Source organism: Eretmochelys imbricata, chromosome 9, assembly GCF_965152235.1.
Source record: "Eretmochelys imbricata isolate rEreImb1 chromosome 9, rEreImb1.hap1, whole genome shotgun sequence".
Classification (NCBI taxonomy): Eukaryota; Metazoa; Chordata; order Testudines; family Cheloniidae; genus Eretmochelys; species Eretmochelys imbricata.
The window spans coordinates 60,282,693-60,305,560 of NC_135580.1; positions in this window are offsets into that span (position 1 = coordinate 60,282,693).

Sequence of the window (22,868 nt, forward strand, 5' to 3'; positions counted from 1 at the left end):
GAGCCATCTTATTTAATCTTTTTATTACTGACCTTGGCACAAAAAGTGGGAGTGTGCTAATAAAGTTTGCAGATGATACAAAGCTGGGAGGTATTGCCAATTTAGAGAAGGACCAGGATATCATACAGGAGGATCTGGATGACCTTGTAAACTGGAGTAATAGTAATAGGATGAAATTTAATAGCGAGAAGTGTAAGGTCATGCATTTAGGGATTAATAACAAGAATTTTAGTTATAAACTGGGGACGCATCAATTAGAAGTAACGGAGGAGGAGAAGTATTGGAGTATTGGTTGATCATAGGATGACTATGAGCCGCCAATGTGATATGGCTGTAAAAAGAGCTAATGCGGTCTTGGGATGCATCAGGAGAGGTATTTCCAGTAGGCATAAGGAGGTTTTAGTACCGTTATACAAGGCACTGGTGAGACCTCACCTGGAATACTGTGTGCAGTTCTGGTCTCCCATGTTTAAGAAGGATGAATTCAAACTGGAACAGGTACAGAGAAGGGCTACTAGGATGATCTGAGGAATGGAAAACTTGTCTTATGAAAGGAGACTCAAGGAGCTTGGCTTGTTTAGCCTAACTAAAAGAAGGTTGAGGGGATATATGATTGCTCTGTATAAATATATCGGAGGGATAAATACCAGAGAGGGAGAGGAATTATTTAAGCTCAGTATCAATGTGGACACAAGAACAAATGGATATAAACTGGCCACCAGGAAGTTTAGACTTGAAATTAGACAAAGGTTTCTAACCATCAGAGGAGTGAAGTTTTGGAATAGCCTTCCAAGGGAAGCAGTGGGGACAAAAGATCTATCTGGCTTTAAGATTAAACTTGATAAGTTTATGGAGGAGATGGTATGATGGGATAACATGATTTTGGTAATTAATTGATCTTTAAATATTCATGGTAAATAGGCTTAATGGTCTGTGATGGGATGTTAGATGGGGTGGGATCTGAGTTACCCAGGAAAGAATTTTCTGTAGTATCTGGCTGGTGAATCTTGCCCATATGCTCAGAGTTTAGCTAATCGCCATATTTGGGGTCAGGAAGGAATTTTCCTCCAGGGCACATTGGAAGAGGCCCTGGAGGTTTTTCGCCTTCTTCTGTAGCATAGGGCCTGGGTCACTTGCTGGAGGATTCTCTGCTCCTTGAAGTCTTTAAACCACGATTTGAGGACTTCAATAGCTCAGACATAGGTGAGAGGTTTTTCGCAGGAGTGGGTGGGTGAGATTCTGTGGCCTGCGTTGTGCAGGAGGTCAGACTAGATGATCATAATGGTCCCTTCTGACCTTAGTGTCTATGGTAATGGTCAGGTGCTACCTGCACCTACCCTATGTTCAAACACCGAGCCTGCTCCCCCAGCAGAATACCACACTTGTAAAATTTAACAATCACTTCACACCCTTCCACAGCCCCTTCACACAGGATACCACCTAACTCTGCACTTTCCTCATTCCATCATTCAATCCATAGCCTGTTCTCATATCCCACCTCACTGCTGACAATCCTGATGGCAAGACCACCCCAGTGCCCTGCCCCTGACACAACCTACACAATCCTGTATTGAAATAGTGCTGACTGGCACCTCAAGGTCCGCATGCACCTCTTTCCTTTCATTACGCACATGGCAGATCTCAGAGCCAGACCTCTTCATACCACAGTAACAGCCCTGTGATGCTCCTCAAACTAGCCCCAGATCTCCTCAGCTCACAGACACATCTCTGCCAACCTTCCCCACCTGCTGCCTCCACTGGTCAGTACAACTACACCTAAAACACTGAAAGCAACAGGAGAGCCTGCAGATAATGCCCAGTGACTCTTGCTAGCTCCAGGAGCAGGGTGCAGGGAGGGGGAAGCATTAAGGTTGCACAGGCATTTACCTAAACTCTGAATTTCCTGGGTTTCAAACTTTGAGTTTTGCTGAACTGTACTTTGTGCAAGAGCGTAAGCTATCGCCTGGCAGCCTTAAGTTGCTGCATTAACGAAAAAGCGGCAAAGAGTCCTGTGGCACCTTATAGATTAACAGACGTATTGGAGCATTAACTTTCGTGGGTGAATACCGACTTCGTCAGATGCGTGTAGTGGAAATTTCCAGAGGCAGGTATAAATATGCAAGCAAGAATCAGGCTAGGGAAAACAAAGTTAGTTCAGTCAGGGAGGATGAGGCCCTCTTCTAGCAGTTGAGGTGTGAACACCAAGGGAGGAGAAACTGCTTTTGTAGCTGGCGAACCATTCACAGTCTTTGTTTAATCCTGAGCTGATGGTGTCAAATTTGCAAATGAACTGAAGCTCGGCAGTTTCTCTTTGAAGTCTGGTCCTGAAGTTTTTTTTGCTGCAGGATGGCTACCTTTAAATCTGCTCTTGTGTGTCCAGGGAGGTTAAAGCGTTCTCCTAAAGGTTATTGTATATTGCCATTCCTAATATCTGATTTGTGTCCATTTATCCTTTTACTTAGGGACTGTGCAGTTTGGCCGATGTACATAGCAGAGGGGCATTGCACATGATAGTGTAGATTACATTGGTGGATGTGGAGGTGAATGAACCGGTGATGGTGTGGCTGATCTGATTAGGTCCTGTGATGGTGTCGCTGGTGTAGCTATGTGGGCAGAGTTGGCACCGAGGTTTGTTGCATGGATTGGTTCCTGAGTTAGAGTTACTATGTTGCGGTGTGTAGTTGCTGGTGAGAATATGCTTCAGGTTGGCAGGTTGTCTGTGGGCAAGGACTGGCCTGTCTCCCAAGGCCTGTGAAAGTGAGGAGTCGTTGTCCAGGATGGGTTGTAGATCACTGATGATGCGTTGGAGAGGTTTTAGCTGAGGACTGTATGTGATGGCCAGTGGAGTTCTGTTGGTTTCTTTCTTGGGCTTGTCTCGCAGCAGGAGGAGGCTTCTGGGTACACAACTGGCTCTGTTGATCTGTTTCCTTATTTCCTCATGCAGGTATCGTAGTTTTGAGAATCCTTGGTGATAATCTTGTAGGTGTTGGTCTCTGTCTGAGGGGTTGGAGAAAATGCAGTTGTAACTCAGTGCTTGGCTGTAGACAATGGATCGTGTGGTGTGTCTGGGATGGAAGCTGGAGGCATGAAGGTAGGCATAGCAGTCGGTGGGTTTTCGGTATATGGTGGTGTTAATGTGACCATCACTTATTTGCACCGTGGTGTCTAGGAAGTGGACCTCCTGTGTAGATTGGTCCAGGCTGAGGTTGATGGTGAGGTGGAAGTTGTTGAAATCGTGGTGGAATTCTTCCAGGGTTTCCTTCCCATGGGTCCAGATGATGAAGATGTCATCAGTGTAGCATAGGTAGAGAAGGGGCATGAGTGGACGAGAGCTGAGGAAGCGTTGTTCCAGGTCAGCCATAAAAATGCATTAATGAAGGTTTTTTTGCCATTTCATTAACAGTAACTTACCCACGTTGTAGCTAGGTGCACGTTCATTGGGCTACCGCTGGGCAGGTAGTTCCTATGTCAGCATGTGGAGCCATGTACAGATTCCATTTTGAACTCTGAATCAGGTTTGTGAATGTGTGTTGTACAAGAGTTGCACTCATCCAATCAGCCAACTTAAACATACCATGTGACCTATGTGCCCAATCAAAACTAGTCAACATAATTTAAGTGTCAGACACCCCCAGTTTTTAACAGCCAGTGAACAATCTCCAGAGCAGGCGTTATTCACAGGAATCATTTGGCAAAGTATTAAATTCCAGAAATCGTGATCTGCTCAGTTTACAAATGGTTAGGCAAAGGTAATTCACCTGGCCCTAGTTGTGGCATCGTGAGACAGCATTTGTGCCATGTCACTGGAATGTCACAGAAACACCTTAATCCTGGCAGATGGTTCTAAAAGTGATTCTAGCATAGGGTTGCCAACCCTGCAGGATTGTCCTGGAATCTCCAGAAATTAAAGATGAATCTTTAATTAAAGATTATGTCATGTGATAAAACCTCCAGGAATATGTTCAACCAAAACTGGCACCCCTATGCTAGCAGAAAAACTCCAGCCAGTAGGGAACAAACTAATCAGAAATCCATGAGCAGGTCTGAGTCCAGTCAACAGCTAGCAGCATTGCACAAACACACAAAAAGACGTCTATTCTCTGTAGCTGCATATTGCAGAGAAACAAAGTGGGTGAGCTAATATCTTTTATTGGTCTGATTTTGCCTGGCAAAGGGAGGTGCTAATGTGGATGCAGATCAGCATGTAGCCAGTAGAGGCCAGGAATTATGGAGATATGTCCATACTCCAAACCAGGCACCAAGCTATGGGGCACTGGGACTATATAAGCATCTTTGAACCCCTGAGGGGGCCCCAAGGACCTGATCTGTAGGACAAAAATCAAGGTGAGAAACAACATACACTAGATTTAATTGCTGCAAAAGTCTGCACAAGGAGACCTCTCTCTCTCTCTCTCTCTCTCTCATATCTCCTCTCTGCCCCCTTCCCGCCAAGTGTGCCAGAAGTACTGGGTAGTGTAATATCAGTTGTCAGGCAATAATGACATTATTCTGAAGCCAGTATCAACAGATCTGCTTGCCATCTTCCTTCTAAAAGAGCACTATCCTCTGCAGTCTATGCCATTAGTAGTAGTGGCCTGGATTCAATCCGTCCCCCTCACCCTGGCCCCCACTGTCAAGTACATAGAAGAAAGTTCTACAACATAAAGACTATATTACATACAAAAAATCCTATGTTAAAAGAACATTATTAAGGTTGCCAAGTTAGGCACTGCCAGCATTAAAGTTGCCCATTAAACTCTAAATCAACCCCCTTGTGCATACGCATTATGCTACAGTCTTTAATTATATGCTCGCTTGCTATTTTTTCCTATAGGATGCCTGCTTTATTCAGTGCATAGCATAGATGCCACCCATTGAATGAAAGCCGCTATTCAATGTTTCATTCCGTCTATTTCATTCAGTGTGCATTTGCTGCCTTATTTAACCACACAGCAGCCAAACCCTTTGCTGTATGTGGACTTCTTAGTTTCTTCCTGAGCTTTTCTATAGCATTCAGTGGTGTAATAGCTAAGTGCTTCACACCTGGTAATGAATTTCAAGAGTGGATTTAAAAAAAAAAGACATGATCTAGTTCACGGGAATTATTCTGGGGCAGTTTGCTGGCCTATGTTGTACAGGAAGTCAGACCAGATGATCACAATGGTCCCTTCTGACCTTAGAATCTATGAATGTATCTTCACAGCAACCCTGTGAGGTGATATTATTACCTCCATTTTATAGAGGGGACACTGAGGCACAGAGCCATAAGGACATTATTGTCAAAGGTGTCCACTAATTTGCAGTTGGGAGGTGCAATGGCAGTGCATGAAGCAAACCTGAGCCCACTGGGATCCAGCTAGCTCGCTAAAAATAACAATGTAGTCATGGCAGCTCAGCTGGCAGGATGGGCTTAAACACGCAGTTAGAGTCCTGAGCAGGACTGTACTTGGGTGAGTAGCCCAGCCTGCTCCCCATGCCACTGCAGCTAAGCTGCTATTTTGAGCAGACTAGCTCAGGGATGCCCACACATGCCATTGCAGGGCAGACAGACCCTAGAGCCAAAACCAGGAAGGAGCCAGTTTGTCCCTGTCCAGGCTGCATGGGCAGTTTTGAAGCCGCCTGCAAAAGCCACCTTATGGCCCACATTTGGTTTCTGTCCCAAATCCCAGCAGTTTGTGAGCAACGGATGTTTCTTCTAGCTCCTCCCATTACCCAGATCCTGCCCAATCCTGAGAAGGAGATTGACAAGTGCCCTCTGCAGAGAGGGTCTCCGAGGTGCTATGGGTCCAGCCATGTGGTCCAAGGACACTGGCTCCCATTCCATCCTTTGCCAGCAGGAGGGGGAAGCAGGACGGTAAAGCGCACCATGTGCCCAGCAAATGGGCAGTAAAGTCATACACGGGGTGGGCAGGGGGGCGAATCTTGATTTTACCTTCCTGGCTGCAGCCCTAGGACAGTTTGTGAGGAGCTGCGAGCAGACATCTCCAGACTGGGTGATTGGTGACAGCTGGTGGGCTCTCCCAGTCCAGGACAGGGACCCTGTAGAGGCTGGCCAGGCCAAGAATCTATTGGGGTGTATGTCGGGGGGAATCAGGGATCCTGACACTGTTTCTGCAGCTAGTGGACCCCTGTCATTGTACAGGGAGAGGAACAGGACTGGAACCAGGAGTACTGCCAGGAGGGGAAACTGCTGAGCAGGAGCAGAAGCTGTGGGGAGGCAGGAGCATAGGAAGGGAGTGGAGTCCTGGGCTCCTGGGATCCTAGGCCAGATCCTCAATGGGAGTTAGGTGCCTACAAACCTCTGAGGATCTGGGCCCTTGTGCTTTCAAGATTAGCTGCTTAACTTGGTGGGTTAAGGTTTCCCTGATCCCAATCCCTGTGTCTTCCAGGGCCTATGGGGATTCTCTTCATGGCCAGAGAGAGCTATGGAGATGGCAGAGCTGATTCTCACAGTTCCTGAGGTAACTGTGCCTCAGACCCCTTCATGACCTCTATGAGGGCACCCCACTTCAGTCTGAGACCTCCAGCTGCCACCTTCTTCAGAGCAGATCCTGCGATCCTCTCCCAACAGTTCGGGTATTTAGGATACAGATTCCTGCAGTTCACTGTGAGGATCTCAGCAGGTCTGACTTTTGTTCAGCATCTGCTGTCCTGTTCTCTCAGGTGACAGGGTTACCCCGTGACCAACCAGCTCTCATACAGCAAAGAACTATTTATTCAGAACCAAAGCATTACACATGTGACCCCCTGCTGAGGTGTGGCTGCAGCCCTCTCTCTCTTCTCCTGGGTCCTGGTGCCTGGTGCCTCCATCCAAGGAAACCCCTCCTCGTGTGGAGAGCACAAAGGGTCTGACCCCTGGGAAAACATTCAACCCCAGTCTCCTAGAGTGGAGTGTCAGTCAGAATACACACAAATAAAACAGCTATCACAACTCCCAGAGTGATAAAACAGTAACAGGGGCTTTGTTAGGTATGGGGAACTCATAAGATGGGTACATTGGAGAAAAGAATCAGGATAATGAGAGATAGAACAATATATAAACGGTACCCCCCGCCCCAACATTTACAGCCAGTGCAACCCCATGGCACCCCTTCCCAGCACCTGCCTAGGCAAACAGTGAGTTTAGGCTCAGTCTCTGATGGTGATCCAGCACAGGAATCAGTGGCCAGCTTAGAGCACAACAGGAAAATAAACAAATAGGGGTGTTCTTATAAAGTACCCATGCCAAGGATAGTCAGCTCTCTGATCTGGATTCCATGTTAGGCTGGCTCTCAGAAGCCTGACTGTGATGCTCCTCAGCCTCCTGGGTGGCTGGGCTGGGCTGAGATGACACTGTTCAGTGTCCCAGAAATCCCAAAGAGACTGAAAATCCTCCATAGGGTTGGAATGTGAAGGGTGGAAGGGTCCTCCCTGGCTGTGATGCTTCTCTCCCAGCTCCACTCCAAACTCAGCCAAACCCTTTGTCTCTGGGTTCTGGCTAGTGACTAGTTCTGGTGGTGTTGCTAGCCAGTTCTATCTCTACCCTGGACCCTAGACAAGCTGGGAAATGGATTCTTGAGCCTCTGTAGCCATTGCTGCTGTCGTCCAGTGGTGAATCTCCGAGATGTGCCATGTCGTATTTCAGGAGCACCCCCTCTAAAGGGGTGACACTGGGAAAATACATCAATAAAACAAGGAACAGGTTACATGCAGGTCTAGCTTACCGGCGGTCACTCATCTTCCACATGGAGGCCCTGGCAGGTTCAGCGTGGCCCGCCCCTTCCGTCAGTCTCCTGGCAATCTGTTCCTGGAAAGAGTGCACGCACCCTGCCTGCCCCACGCCAGGCTGGCCACTTTAGAGGGTTCTCAGTTCTTTGTCTGCCAGGCCTCTGAAATGAGGCCAAACCAGTCTACACCATTGCACCCGAGTAGGCTGACTGTTCCCCATGCTTGTTACCTGCCTAGGGACTGGCAATAGTTACCTCCCTGCTCCTGCAGAAAGCCTGTAACTCTCCCACTGAGACAGGAACCCAGTCCCTAGCCATAAGGATGCATAGTATGGTTATGAAGTTGATACAATAGTCTTTGACTGTTCCATGTGTCCATAATATGTCACCTTAAACTCCTCAAGCCCTGAGGGAGCTCTTCTGCTTGTGTGAACCCTAGGGAAAAGTCATGGATTCAGGCTCTCATCTCCTTTGCGTCTAACACATGAATCCTGAAACTCTGGCAATCTACATTTGGACAGCCACACTTAAAGGCACAACAGCACTGCACTTATGTAACATGCACCATCACATGGCATTATGTGCTGTGGACTTTACGCTGGAGGCCTCAATAGGTGGCCATGTGGAGGTGCACAGGCACAATGCCGCCCCCTGGCGGGCGAGGAGGGAGCGAAGCTGTAACCCCACCTTCATCTGTTCCTTCCCTACCGCTTTGGGGAGCTAGTAACTCTGTAGGTGTAAGGGGTTGTCCCCTTACTAACATTCAGTGGGGGTGTTTTTGTTGGCTATCTCCCAGTACCAAAAGGGGAGAGGCCAATGCTCCAGGTCAGCCTGATTGACAGGGCAGGCAGGCTAATCAGGGAGTCAGGAGGCCAGGGAGGTCCCGTCCTCCGTGTGAGCTGGAATTGCCTGAGTCAGGCAGAGTGGGGCCGAGCTAAGGAGAAAGCAGGGGCCCAAGCTGAGCTGGGGAGCAGAGCTGTGCCAGATCCAGAGGGACCAGAAAAGCAGCCCAGGAAGCTGGTCAGAGTTGAGAGCAGAGTCACAGAAGTAGCCCAGAGAGTGCAGATCCTGTGCTGGGAGCAGAGGGGCAGCCACAGAGCCAGGGGTGGTGAGCAACTGGGGCCAGCCAATGGGGGATCCTGAGCAAAGGGCCCAGCACAGAAAGACACTCCCAGCCAGGGCAGGTGTAACCACTAGGCGAACTAGGCAGCCGCCAAAAAGCGGTGCCCCCAAAATTTTTTTACACTATTGCTCCCGGCGAGGGGAGGCTGTGGCTGGCAGCGGCAGGGGAAACAGTGCAGCAGGGGGGCTGCCAGCCAGGGTGACACAGCCAGGCACACACCAACACCTTCCTGCCTCCTGGAGAGGCTGACACCGTCTGGCGCTGCAGCTCCTGCTTTGAGCCAGCCTCTCCCTCCCCGCTCCCCAGCCCTCTCAACCCCCGGTACCTCCTCCTCCCCCACCCCACGCAGCGCCCAGCTCAGGTCTTGCCACTCTCTGTCTCTGCCCAGGCTTGGAGCGGCCCCCGCTCCAGCCATGCCCCGCGCAGGGAAAGCAGCCCTCTGGTAGTGCTTCCCCCACCGCAGGGGTGCCAGCCCCTCTGCCCCACATCTTGCCACCAGGCGGGACTTTTGAGCGATGAGACGGCCGAGTCGCCAGCTGGCTTTGTCTCTCTTGGGGATCCTGTGGATCGCTGCTCTCCTCTTCTTCTTGGGAGCGAGGAGGAGACTGGAGGTGGCAGGACTCGAAGGGCAGACGCCAAATGTAATGAGCACCCGCTTCTCTTCGGGGACTGGTGGCTGGGGTCCAGCCCGGATCAGCACAAGGGGGCTTTGCAAGAGCAGTGTGGTGTTCCCAGCTGTCCCACAGGCTAGACCCCATGCAAGTGGCCGTGGGGAAATGCCCCAAGCACACGTGCAGCTTTGAGAACTGTCACATGTGGGAGAAGTGCTTGGTTCAGTGCCCTCCCTCCTCCTGTGCTCATGCTGTACGCCAGGCTTGGGGACCTGGGTGCCAACTTCTTTGCAACAGTTTCCCAGTGAAGTCCTTTAGGCTCTTATTTCCCTTAGAGAAGGCAACCAAACCAGGGCATGATGCATTGAGAGCATCATCACCAGTGGCTTACATTTGTCCCTTAAACCCTTGCCAGCATCTCTTTCTGCCGCCCCACCCCCAAGGGTTTTTAATGTAGAGCTGGAGGAGAGAACAGGATTGCACGGCAGCCTAGCGATAGCCCAAAGGCAAGCAGCCTTTGCTGTGATGGGGCTGGAGATTAGCTCGCTGGTTTCCTTGCAATCTGCGGGAGTTTTGCCTGAGTAAGACCTGAAGTGCTCAGCATCTCTGAAACTCAGGCCCAGAATGACACTGACACCTCTGCCCTAGGCCAGAGCTCTCTGAGTAAGGGGCTTCAGCAGCGATTGGCGTGGGGCAGAGTAAAGCAACCAGGACGGTCATGACGGAGGCTGGAACTCTGTCCTCGCCTCACACCTGTGGGGAAGACAGGCCTTCAGACACCCCCTCCTGCCTGCATTGCACTTTCCAGCCCAGGAGCAAAGAACATTTCACACCTTAGCGCTGGGGGGAGCTGATATCCTCGCACTGGCCCTGCGCCCAGCCAAGGGTCCTTGCAGGCCAGACTGGGAGGGGGATCTTAACCCAACAGGGTGTGACACTGGGAAGAAGGGTCCCACCACCCAAAGCCCGGAAGTGTGTGGCCACCACCGTTGCAAGAGTCCAACCTGCAGCATCCCTGCAGCATGGCCAGGGCCTGAGAAGAAGGCCTGGGACTTACAAGGAACAGACTGTGAACAGCCCTGACATTCCAGAGACACTGTTTGTGATGTTCCCTGCCACGGAGCAGGGTGATGTGTTTTCCTTTCACCTTTCCCATTTTTCCTTGTTCTTTTTTTAAATTAATTGTTAATTAAACAACTTGTATTTGCTTTAAATTGTATGAAATTATCAGTTGGTCAGGGAAGTGCCCAGTGCAGAGAGAGTACCCCGGAGTGGGGACACCCTAGCCCCTGTCCTAGGTGACCACAGCAGGGTTGGGGGTCGAGCCCCCCAGGAATCCTGGGCCCAGCCTTGTCAGGGTTATGAGGACTCTTCCAGGCAGGAGAGTGGAAGGGGAGTCCTCAAGGGCAAGAAGGCCTCTGGGTAAAGGAAGTGGGAGTGAGGACTCAGATCCTTTTGCTAGCTCACTTCACCGGGGTAGTGCAGAAGCCAGGAAAGTTCCCCACAATAGCGGGACCATTCCCCCGCTTACATAGGCAATTGCAGACTGCTACCCAGTCGCAACATGAGAATTCTCCTTGCCGCTCCCTGCCCTTCTCACACACCCACACCAAACTCAGCACAGACTAGTCCTACATTTCTCAGTGCCTTCCACCGTACAGGAACCGTTCCCACATGCTGGAGCATTTCCATAATGTAATTTCTGATCATCGTCTTTGGACAGTTTCTATCAAGTTCTCAAATCTACCCAGAGAGGAGAGCAGCATTTCTTGCCTCTTTCTTCTCTTATTTGGTGCCTTTCTCTAATAACTTCCAGCTCTGTTTTCCAGTGAACATAGGCCATCGTTTGATGGTCAGATGTGAAAGTCAATCACTGGTCGATACAATGTGTACATGCATCACAGGTTACTGTAGGAAAGTGAAAGCACTTTACAGAGCACAGGTGAAAACTGAACTTTGATTCTGGAAAAGCAGCAACTTAGCAAACACCCCTGGCTGACTGTCACAGGGGCACCAAATCAACCGGAAATTGCTACTCGAGTCAGCCAAGCGGGATAGATCAGCCTGGGAACCATTAGCTTCGAACAATGCTAGCTAACAGAGATATATTAGCCCAGAACAGCCTGGCCCTGGCCCAAGAACAGAGGAGCCTGCTGCTGGGCCTAGCTCAGAAGAACACCCACCATTACCGATGAACCCCATGTAAGGCTGAAACCCCTTTCAAATAGCCCGAAAGCTAGTAATATACCCCTCTCCTGCCAGTGATGCAGGTGCCCGTGATTTAAGGCCCTGCATGTGGCAGAGAAGGCAAGTGGGCTACGGAATGAGTGTCTTATCACAAAGTGTCCAGACACCACGCACAACTCAGAACGGCTGTTCCTGGGAATGGGCTTAATATCACTCGTCTGGAAGAGAGACTGAACACTGGCTGAAACCTGTCTAGGGGGCCGAACTGGGCCAGGAGCCCTGCACACACATACACGTGCAGGTGCCAGCATCGGTCTGTGAGCCATCAGCCATCACTGGATTGCTACACGTTGGCTCCTCTAGCAGCTTTCTCAGGAAGGTCTGAAAGCACTTTGTGCAATGCAGGGCCCCATCCTGCATTCCATGAGCCCCCAATGCTCCCATGACAGCAACTATCCAGCACGTTGGGAACAACACTGAATTAAAAAGCAGTTTGTCCCCAGCCAGCAGACCTGAGCCCCCTCCAAGACACCATTCAGAACTTCTCTCCCGCTACAACTCCCACCACATCACAACCTGGCCTCTGCAGCAGACTTCACAAATAGGGCACTTCGCAGTGTGTCCCAGAGGCGCGAAGCCAGTAAAATCCATTATCCCCATTAGTACAGAGGGGCCTTGCCCAAGGGCATGTGGCCAGCCATTGCCAGAGCCCAGAAGAGAAGGTTTTCTCTGAAGCATTGGCCTCTTATGGGACTGGGAGCATGCACAAGTAGTGAGTGCAGGGGGCTGCAAATCCAAACACTGGGTTCCATTCCCAGCACACCACAGCTATGGTCTTGGGCCAGTCGGTTCCCCTCTCTCTGCCTTAGTTTCTTAACCTGTGAAATGGGGACAGTGTTTCCACACTTTGAGGGGAGTTGTGAGGGTTAATTAGTTTACATGCTTTGAGGTGCTCAGAGGAGTGGTGCTATATAAAGATAGGCTGAGCCCTCTCCTGCACCCCTCTGCCCCGAGAGCAAGGACTGCAGGATTGGGTGCATGTTGGGTAGGATGACCACCTTTTCAAAATGCAAAAACAGGACACATGCAGGAGTCCTGCTCCCCTCCTTGGCCCCGCCTCTTTCTCCTCCTCTCCCCTGAAGCCCTGCCCCCTGACCAGGCCAAAAGCCAGAGTTGGGCATTGGTAAGAGCCACCCAGGGAGCCTGGGCTACTGTGTGAGGAGTCCTGCCCCTCCACCTGCCCTGGGCGAGGGTGCTGGGGTGCCCAAGAGCAGCCCCTGGCCTGTGTCCCCGCGCTCCAGGGTGCGCTGCCCAGGGGAAGTGGAAGGTCCGGGACTCCAGGACTCTCCACAGCAGCCTAGGCTCCCTGGGCAGCTCTGACTACTGCCCGGCTCCAGCTTCTGTCCTGGCCAGGGGCAGGGCCTCAGGGGAAGAGGAGGAGCAAGGGGAAGGGCCTTGTGGTGAGAGTGGGCTAAGGCCCACCTCAGTCCTCCTACCCCCCCACGGAAAGATGCTGGTGCCTCTCCTGAGCCTCGGGCAGGTGTGGAGTGGCATTGCAGGAAATACAGGACAAATGCTGTCCCGGAATCATTTAGCCCGGGGCCGGGACTTGAAATGTACATTTCAGGACTATCCTGCCCAATTAAGGATGTGTGATCACCCTAATGTCGGGCCATTGTAGGTCTGGTGTACTGATGGCTTATTGTAACTGCACTGTGATTACCTGTGTGGCATCCTGCATTTCAACATATTCATAAAATCCCACTCCAGTCTTGTGGCAGCAGCTAACAAATGTAGGGGATTAAACATAAAAGCAGCTGAATCCATGAAGCAGAGCAGATTAGAGCTTCCGGTTTATGAACGTGTCCAGTGTGAGGCTAAGTTGTACAGAATCGGCTGTTTAAACGTAGCAAAGAAAGTCAATTTTAAATTTCCTGAAAGGTGAATATAAAATGATTGTCAGAGCTGCCCAAGATTCCATTGCATCCCACTGCCTGTACAGGGCAGACCTACAATGCCTGCCTGGGGCCCAGAACTAGAACTGGGCAAATAACTGATTTGTTGGTTTGTTGGCAGTTCCCCCTCCTCTCCCCAGTCAATTGGAGCTGAACCAAAACTGAATTTTTGGTGAATCAGAAGAAGACGACAAAAATTTAATTTGGGGTGAAACAAAATGTTTCACTTCTGGTCATTTTAAACCTTATTTTAAATCACAGCAAAGGAAATGAAGGGCGAGAGTCACCAAACGGGGGGTGGGGGGGGCATTATGGCTCTGAGCCCAGTGGTTGACACTCACCTGGGAGGGAGGCAACCTAAGGGCATGTCTACACTGCAGTGGGACAGCTCCAGTGCTGCAGCCGTACCGCTGTAGAGCCGTAGTGTAGACATTTCCTACATCGACAGGTAGGGGTTTTTGGTTAGTCCACCATTCCGAGTGGTCGCTGCTAGGTCGATGGAAGAATTCTCTCATTGACCTCGTTGTGTCTACACTGTGGGGTAAGTCAGACTCCCCGAGGATTCAGGGCATGCTATTTTTCACAGTCCTGACAGACGTAGCTAGGTCAGTCTAATTTGTAAGTGTAGACCAGGCCTAAGTTCAAGTCCGTGCCCCAGTATGCCCTAACCACCAGGCAATTGACTAGTCTGGTGTAGGGCTCACTCAGTCTCTCCTGCTGAAGCTGTGTCACTGCGTATAAATCGCCTGTGAGAGAGAGTGTGCGCAAGCATGAGTGAATGATGCCAAAGCCCAGTGGTTTGGGCACCCACCTGATATGTAGGGGACTCATGTCCCTGCTCCAATGGCTATTCATTACTTACCTCATGTGAAACAGGTTCAGCAGGAGAGATTGAGAGAGCCCCAGCCCAGAATAGACAAGAGCCAGCTGTTTAAGAGAGTCATTTGGGAGGGGGGATCTGTATTCAAGTCCCTGCTCCAGATCTGGGGTTCAAACCTAGGGGTCCCACAGCCCAGGTCAGCATGCTAACCACTGGGTTACTGGGTATAAGGGGGTCCCTGGCATTTGCACGCCTTTTGGTGACTAGAGCCTGTGTCCCCTTGTGAATCAAGCCTGACATTTTTTTTGCCCAAAACTACATTGCACATTCAGATCCAATTCACAAATCACTTCAGCTGACCTAAAACTGCATTTTTGGGGGGCAAATCAACCATTCGTCCAAATAATTTCACCCCGTTCTACTCCGCACCCCTCAGAGTCAGTGTACAGAACGAGTGACAAAACCAGAATTTAAGTGATAGCTGAGCTAATGACAGTGAAAAACTATCTAAAAATAATCCCATTTGTAGCCATCCATTAACAACAAGGCTAGCAGACAAGTTATGGGATAATCTCACACAGCAATACAACGTGACATAATTCCCCTGTCCATTAATGAATAGTATTTTAACTAGTGAATTTGCTCCAGGTCAAACACAACATTTTATAAATGGACAGAGCAGAAAATTACAACCTGGAGCCTGTGATAGATGGCATCTGTTATGTGATTTACATTCTTGGTGTTATGCTCTCTGAGCCAGTCCATATTAATCCTCCCTAGAACTATAATTGGGATTTTTAATTCTCTAGTGGAATAGAGACCCTAAAACTGGTAGGTCTTGATTGTTAGATATGTCAAAGCATTGTGCAAGATGTCATTTTAGAATCACTGGTTTGGTTCAGGCATGGGGGGAGGGCTAGCTCATCAGTTTGAGCATTGACCTGCTAATAAACCCAGGATTGTGAGTTCAATCCATGAGGGGGCCATTTAGGGATCTGTGGCAAAAATTGGGAATTGGTCCTGCTTTGAGCACGGGGTTGGACTAGATGACCTCCTAAGGTCCCTTCCAACCCTGATATTCTATGATTCATTGGCAAGTATGCAGTACATGAAATGAGACCAGCTATCCATTTGTGGGGGTAAGTAGTAACGGTTTAAAATGTAAGTGGGGGAATGGTCCCACTATTGCGTGGAACTTTTCTGGCTTATACGCTACCCCAGTGAAATGGGCTAACAAAAAGATCTGAGTCCTCGCTCCCACTTCCTTTACCCAGAGGCCTGCCTGACCTCAAGGCAGGGGTGGGCAAACTTTTTGGCCCAAGGGCCACATCTGGGTATGGAAATTGTATGGTGGGCCATGAATGCTCACAAAATTGGGGGTTGGGGTGTGGGAAGGGGTGAGGGCTCTGGGGTGGGGCCAGAAATGAGGAGTTCAGGGTGTGGGAGGGGGCTCTGGACTGGGGCAGGAGGTTGGGGTGCGGGCGGTGAGGGCTCCAGCTGTGGGTGCAGGCTTTAGGGTGGGGTTTGGGATGAAGGGTTGGGGGTGCAGGAGGCTGCTCTGGGCTGGGAACGAGGGGCTCAGAGGGCAGGAGGGGGATCAGGGCTAGGGCAGGGGGTTGGGGTTCAGGAGGGGTCAGGAGTGCAGGCTCCAGGTGGCGCTTACCTCAAGCAGCTCCCAGAAGCAGCAGCATGTCCCCCCTCTGGCTCCTATGTGGAGGCACGGCCAGACGGCTCTGCACGCCGTCTGCAGGTGCTGCCCCTGCAGCTCCCATTGTCTGCAGTTCCTGGCCAATGGGAGCTGCAGAGCCGGCGCTTGGGGCAGGAGCAGCATACGGAGTCCCCTGGCTGCCCCTACACATAGGAGCCGGAAGGGGAGGAGACATGCCGCTGCTTCTGGGAGCCGCGCAGAGCAGGGCAAGCCCCGGATCCCACTCCCTGGTGGGTGCTCGAGAGCTGGATTGAAATGTCTGAAGGGCTGGATGTGGCCCCTGGGCCATAGTTTGCCCACCCCTACCTCAAGGGCTCCCCTTCCACTCTCCTGTGTGGCAGAGTCCTCGTAACCCCAACAAGGCTGGGCCCAGGATTCCTGGGGTTTCGACCCCCAACCTTGTCATGGTCACTTAGGGCAGGGGCTAGGGTGTCCCCACTCCGGGGTGCTCTCTCTGCACTGGATGCTTCCCTGACCCACTGATCATTACATACAGTTTAAAGCAAATACAATTTATTAAACAGCAATCAATTAAAAAAATAAGGAAAAATGGGAAAAGTTAAAGGAAAACATGTCACCCCGCTCTGTGGCACGGGGACATCACAACCAGCGTCTCTGGAATGTAAGGGAAGTTTAGTCTGTTCCTCACAAGTCCCAGGCCTCCTTCTCAGGCCCTGGCTGTGCTGCAGGGATGCTGTGGGTTGGACACTTGCTCTGGCGGTGGCCACATGCCCTCAGGCTCTAGGTGGCAGGACCCTTCTTCCCAGCATCAGCCCCCCTGTCAGAGTTACAATCCCCCTCCAAGTCTGGCCTGCCAGGCGTCTTGGCTGGAGCATCTCCCTGCGCTGGGCCCGCTGCCGAGGGTTCACCTCTGTCTCCCCAGCTGCTCACCACACCTGGCTCTGGACTGCTCCAGCCCCCAGCTCCAGCTCCACCACTCTGCCTCAGCACTGCTGCTCTGCCTCCAGCTCCCTGGGCTGCTGTTCTGGCCCCTCTGGCTCTGGTTGCTGCAGCTCTCCTCCCAGCACAGGTCCGCTCTGTGGGCTGCTTCTGTGACCCAGCTCCTAGCACTGTCCTGTATTCTGGGCTGCTTTTCTGGACCCTCTGGCTGGCATGGCTTTGCTCCCGAGCTGAGCTTGGGCTCCTGCTTTCTCCTTAGCTTGGCCCCACTCTGTCTGACCCAGGCAATTCTAGCTCACACGGAGGATGGGAGCCCCCCGGACTCCTGACTCCCTGATTAGCCTGCCCGCCCTGTCAATCAGGCTGACTTGGAGCATTGGTCTCCCCATTGTTCCTGGGGACTGTCAGTCTGAGGACCCTCATTTCCCATCGACCCTTCCCCTTTCTTTTGGTACTGGGAACTAGCTAACCAAAAGACTCCCACTGAGTTTTAGTAAGGGGACAACAGTCCCCTTACAAAAAGGACCCAGTGGGAATGGGCACCTGCAGAGATTGTTATCTGATGGCTCCTGGCATTTGGATTTGGAAGTAACAAACACTCAAAATGGATTGTTTTGTTTTAGTGGAAGTAGTGAACTTCATAACCAGAAATAATCGATCAGTTGCTATCAGGAGCTGGGTACAGACAGGCACATGAAAGGGGAGTGTCCCAGATTCTCAAAGGCATTTAGGTATCAGTGATTCAATGGGAGTTAGGAATGTAAATACCTTTGAAGTTCTGGGACAGTGTCTTTTCACTTGAAAGTGAGGGCATGCCTACCAGAAACTACAGATAGGAGACAACATTCAGGGGCTGGCAATCTGCATCGCAGAGCAGCTGGCTGGAACGAAATCCAGGCAGGTCTGTAACCTCTGGATTTTGGACTGTTTAAAGCCAGTCTAGGGATGTCATTCACCCTCTCTCTTTAAGCTTATTTGCATTTATCTGTTATTAAACAGCTTTCTTCCTTTTTGTAAAACTGCCAAGGAAAGCTCCTTTAGTTTAAGCCCATCTGCGCTGGCATGCTCTGGGGAAAGCTGAACTCTGGTCTCGGGGGAGGCAGGGCATGGAGTAGAGAAATGCCCCCATATCTGAGTCAAGGGCACAAAGAAAAAGAGGGTCTCCTTTCTAAGCTGGGTCAGAAAAGAACTGGTGAGGCCCACTGAGGGAAGCAAGGGCTTCGGTTAGCCTCCAGGCAAGGAGGGGACAATAGCAGGAATAATGCCCTGGGAGGACGTTAAAAGGTCTCAGTGTGGAAGATTCCAGGATCAGGCCACTCATCATTGTTTGCAGTAGCGCCATTTTATACAAGATAAAGAGGTTAATGGAAAAGCACTGTGAGCTACATGTACCCAGAGCTAGGAGGGTAGAACCGCAATATGCCAGGGGGATTCAGGGGGCCAGACACATTCTCGTGTATTCAGCTGGGGGCCAAGCCTAGCTGTTTCAGGAAGCACACCGCAGTTTGGGGCCTTTTGGGGGTGGGTAGCATAGCAAGGAAATATTTTTCCTCTATTGCATGCTGAGGGTTGCCCAGCCCCTGCCTTCCTCTTCTGGGGAGGAGGGATGGGGGCGCTGTGATGGGGAAATGGCTCTTCGCACCCCCACCCCCACCCCCATGGCCAGTGGGAGAGGAGCATGAGGGCGGCTCCATTGTAACTGGAAGTTGGGCAAGCAGGGGGCACACTGAGTTGCCCTCTGCTAGGCCTCTGGGCTTCAGGCTGCTGCTGTGCTCCCCAGGCTGAGCTAGCAGAGCTCTGACCCCCGCTACCAGCAACATTAGATGTGTGAACCCACGTGCCACTGCTAACAGAGGCAGTCGGACCAAGACAGCCAGACCCCACTCATCCCTCTTGCTACTGCAGAGCCAGAGGGGGCTCACTACAGGTGAAATTGCTCAGCTGCTTGCTAACAGTCTTGGCCCCAGGAAGAAGAAGTTCCATGTTCATTATAAAGGCAAGTTCCTAGCCCTGGCTTCTCCTTGTGAAGAGCCTTGGAGATATAACTGATATAAACAGAGAGCTAGGGCTGAAAGGAACAGGCAGCTGGCTGCACCTCTACAGAGCCTGGTGGGAACCTAGACAAGGATACAGTGTTTGTGGAAGGGGCATGGCAGATGCACAGTCGAACTGCCCTGTGCTCAGACCAGCCCTGTGCACAGAGGCTTGCGGAGAAAGATAGCAGGAGCCGCTGGGACAGCGGTAAGGTTGGCAAGAGAGGCCAGGGAGAGCTGTGCTTGTGAGCCAGCCAGCCCGGTCTGAGACTGCACTGGCCGTGGCTGAAGGAGCTGCTGAAAGAATTCCCTTCTCGGTGCTGTGAGCCTCTGGCTATAAACTCCCCAGGGCAAGAAGCTTGTCTTACTCTGTGCAGTGCCCAGAACAATGGGCCCCCTCTGGGCACTACAGCAATAACAAACAACTGCAGCCTCTCTCCCTACATCCTGGCTGCCCAGTCCCAGTCTGGAGCTTGAGAAGCTGGTATGGAGAGGGAGCCTGGAGCCCTGCTCCTCCCAGCTCATCCCCACCCCCAATCAACTACCAGGCAACCCACTCCCCATTCCCCAGTACACTAGCTAAGGTTTGCTCCCCTACCCATCCAGCCACAAGCCACCCCAGAGCTAGGAGGTGGCCACCACAGATAGGGCAGGGACTGAGGGGAGACTCTAGGAAATGCTGGGGAAGGGAAAGCATGGGGAGTTTAGAGCAGCAGTTCTCAAGCACTGGCTGTGTTGGTCACAGATCACTGCCTACTGCCTAGCACCCAGCTCTATTGCCTTGTCTGGCAACCACCAAACCCAGCAACCATTTCCATTGGCACTGGTTCAGCTTCAGTGGCTTGCTTGGTATGGGTATATTATAAGAATGGAAGACCAATGTGTTCTTAAGCACGTGTACCAAGGAATGCTGGTACATGACCAGTGATAACATCAAAGTCAAAAGGTTTTGCTGGCATGACAAGACTGCCAGTGATGAACAAAAACTGAATCTACAATCAGACCACCTTGTGCACCCTACCAGAGATCCATCCAGGTGCACTCAATCTACAAGGAGGCCACATCACTTTGGGATTTCGCCAACGATTTGCCTTGTCAAGAGAAGAGACCAGCCCCTCATTATTGTCTCACATTCATTTATAGTGCTATAGATGTGCAAGGTGCACGCAGGGTATAGCATCAGCCATAAGAGTCCAGTGGATGTGTGGCTGCAGGTTAAGACGCAGAGGGCTGGGGAAGAACAGGTCCTGGATAGCTCAGAGCCGGGAATATTAGGGGACACGCCTTGATACCGGGCAAGATCACATGGAGTGGCAGAACCTTTGATCAGCATGGCGACTGTGCTGAATGACACTGAGACTTCCAGACATTTATTTTCATGTCAGGATCCCAGGGGATATGAAAGTAAATGTTAATTTCACCCAGGAGCACTAACCTGGAAGACCAGATATCAGCTGTGACACATCAGTGATAATTATATAATGAGCTGTACCGTCGGTGGAAGCTTTGTTATGACTGAGGTGAACACTGCCAGAAACAATTACCCGCAAGTCAGCGGTTTGCAGAAACCTGCCAAAACACCTGGATAAAGGACAGCCGGTAACTTCCCACCAGCCGCTCAGTGTTTATTTAACAAAGATAACCTGCCAGGCTTAGCGATGGCCTGTTGTCCGGGACAGGGGAGGGAAATCCTGCTTCGCGTCCCTCTTGCTAGCGCTCACGGAACCAGCGATGGAATGTGTGATGTTGCTCTTGGTCAAGGCAGGAGCAGTCCAGCCTGCAGAGTGACGGCATGGCAAGATGCCAGATTGGAGGGGGCAGGAATACAGGGAGGATCCAGCAGGGCCCCAGCGCCATGTAAAAAGCAAGTCAAGAGGACATGCATCCACCAGACTCTTGAGCCACCCATGGTTCCTACAATAGGAACAGTGCTTCCTCCCCCAAGCATCCCCTAGACCCAGCACTGTGCAGAGGAGACCACCCCTCTGGGGCACGAGGCCCCATGTTACCCCTCACTTCCTCCCAGCTGTGTGGCCTCCACAACAGAACCAACTGGGGGGCAGAATCAGCTGGTGGGAGCCAACTCAGAAGCAGGCACAGCAAGGACAGCTTCACCAGAGGCAAGGTGGGAGTTGAGACCCAGCTTCTGCTATTCCCTCCTATGCCCCCAAACCCAGAACCCTGTGAGAAATCCTCCACCGCCCAGGGGCACCAGGCCCAAGCCACATGGGCTTGGGAAGGAGAAGTGCCAGGGCAGAGCCAGATGGGGCAGAGACCCAACCACCAGGAGGCAGCACAGCAAACCTCAGAGGCTGATGTCACCATTCTGACTCTAGCCATTGGTCCAACGCCCTCCCTAACATGAACCTCACTGCCCCTGCCCTTCAGGTCCCCTCCCAGACATGCCATGGTGCATGCTGGGTAATGCCCCCCACCAGCAATTCCTTATGGTGACAGCTGCCCGCAGCCTCCCTCTCTCCTGCCCCCTCTCTGCTTCCACATACCTCCCAACATTTCCAGTTGGTAAAGCAAGAAGGGTCCTGTCTTTGGGGGAGGGAGGCTGGCGATGGGTGCTGGCCCTGAGGGGAGGGAGGTCAGGGGGGCAAGCTGCAGAGCGAGTCTGCCCACACTTACCCTCCAGTGGTGATCCCTGCTGTTCCTGTCCTGCAGGGCTGGCTGGAATGAGCACCCAACTTCTGGTGTTGCAACCTGGCCTGTCCGCACGGGGTCGCAGCACTGCTCAGGTTTGGCCAGGGCCCTTGCTGGCAGCAAGCCAAATTGGAGTAAGCAGCATTGTGACCTCATGTGCCAGGGGGCAGGAGCAGGGAGCCACACCCAGCTAGCCATGTGGGATGGGACATTTTGTGGGTCAAAGCAAAACAGTCCTGCAACACCTGAGAGTGTTGAGGGGTCCTGCTTGCACAGCTCCCTCCACAGTCTGACTGGCTTTCTTCAGCCACCCACCCCATGTAGGTCGCCACCTCCGAGATGCAGCAAAACTGTCTACGGCCCCCCCACCATAGCCTGACCTTTCCCTTCCCCACCACCAGCCTGACCATCCTCTTCCCCTTTCACCCTACTCTGGACTTTCACATTTGCAAATGCCGGACATGATCATTCATAAACCAAGTGTGGGATCCTTTTGTCCCTTGCTTGCCTGTGGAACAGTGACACAGAGTGGATGCCACTCCTGCACCAGCTTGCTTAGCCAGAGACACATTCAGTTAAAGCCGGGTCCCCAAACTGTGGGGGGTGCCCCCCTAGGAGGGTGTGGAGGAACGTTTGGGCGAGCGTGGCAGGGACTGGGCCAGCCCCCACCGAGGGTGGGGAGGGAGTGCCACCCAGCCCCACCCCCAGCTCTGCTCCTGCCCTGCCCCCAGTCACGGCCCCAGGTTCCAGCCCTGCACCTGGCGCTACTCCCAGCTGCAACTGTGCCCCCAGCCCTAGTCCCAGCCCTGGCCCTACCCCCGGCCTCAGCCCCTGGCTGCAGCTCCATTTGCGGCCCTTCTCCTGGCTCCAAATCCACCCCCCAGCTGCAGACTCAGCCTCGGCCCCCTTACCCCTGTCCGGCTCGAGGGGGTGGCATGGACAGGGATAAGGGGACACTTGATGCTGAAAATTTTGGGAACACTGAGCTAAAGCACTGTGCTTAGCAGGATCGAACTGGCCCCAGGCACCCTCCCTCTTACATGGGGACTTGGGCCATCCCTATTTGTAAACTGGGGGGGGGTGTGGGGGGGCTGGTCTTAACAGTCTTTTCACACTTCAGCCTTTATGAAAGTACAGCCTCACACACCACGTCCCATAGCAGAGATACTACAGTGT